Here is a 1,129-nt window from a genome sequence, read left to right as displayed (position 1 = left end):
CGAACTCCAAAAAAGGCTATGTTCTTGTGCCATCCTCTCTGCCTTGAATCTTTAAAGCCATGATTTTCAGCACCTTCAGCCACCCTCAGATGACATCATCTGCTCCAATCCCAAAGTCTGATAACCCTCCTCGGTGCCCTATACAGCCGCTGTCATCCATCCTGTCCATTCCCAATTCCCAAATTCTTTTTCACTGATGTCTTCTGGTGTCCTTTGCTCTCCACTCAACCCATCCGAAGAGTCTGTCATTTCAGTAATGCTTTAAGCCTGGATTCCTTTGCTCCTGAGTTTCCACCACTCCTACCTCTCATCTCTCAGTGAGAGATGCCCCAAGATACAGAGCGTTTCTTGTGTAGTTGGTCTCATCATAGAACCATGCTGCGTAACCTCCTCTGGGACCTCAAAATCACTCATTTAACCTTTCATGCTTCCTGGTAGACCAAGTATCTCAGCACGTAAGCGGCAGTCTCCCCGTCTCTATTCATTCTTCCCATTGGTAGAGAGAGTTGTACAGGGAACAGAGGAGGCTCCTAGAAGAGCCAAATTTTGGAGAGTCCTCTCTGAGCTTTAGCACCGAAGATTCCTGGGCAGCCACATGCTCCTTAGCACTGATCTTTTCTTCCTTTTTCCCTGGGGAATAACCCTTGGGTACAAACCCAACTGAAGTATATAAAAGTGTCACAGCCTTCTTTGACCTTCCCAACCTGGCCTGAGCCCTCAGGACCCTTCCCCCACTCAACACTCGACAATCCTCCCCAGGGAGTCTTCCCCAGGACAGTCCTCCAAATGGGGCAGGAGCACCGACAGATAAATTCCCAAAGTCTTGAGAGATTCAGACTGGGTCCTGCACCCAACCCAACTGCAACCCACATCATCGCACCTGCCTCCCCCAGCTCACCCAGTACTCCCTTTACATTAATTGTTTGACTAAAAATCATTCCCAGTAGCCCTTAGGGTCCCTCTGGGGAAGGCCCATTGGCATGTGCTGGGCTCTCCACTGAGCGGTCCCGGGGAGCCTCCCAGGCCACCCACTCACCCACCTGGCTGCCTCCAACCCTCCCCAATATAGGGCTTTCCAACACATCTTTGGAGAAAAGGATGGGAATCAGCCCCTTCCAGTTTTGGCTCT

Source organism: Myotis davidii, unplaced genomic scaffold (assembly GCF_000327345.1).
Source record: "Myotis davidii unplaced genomic scaffold, ASM32734v1 scaffold233, whole genome shotgun sequence".
Classification (NCBI taxonomy): domain Eukaryota; kingdom Metazoa; phylum Chordata; class Mammalia; order Chiroptera; family Vespertilionidae; genus Myotis; species Myotis davidii.
Note: the sequence above shows the minus strand (reverse complement) of the source record.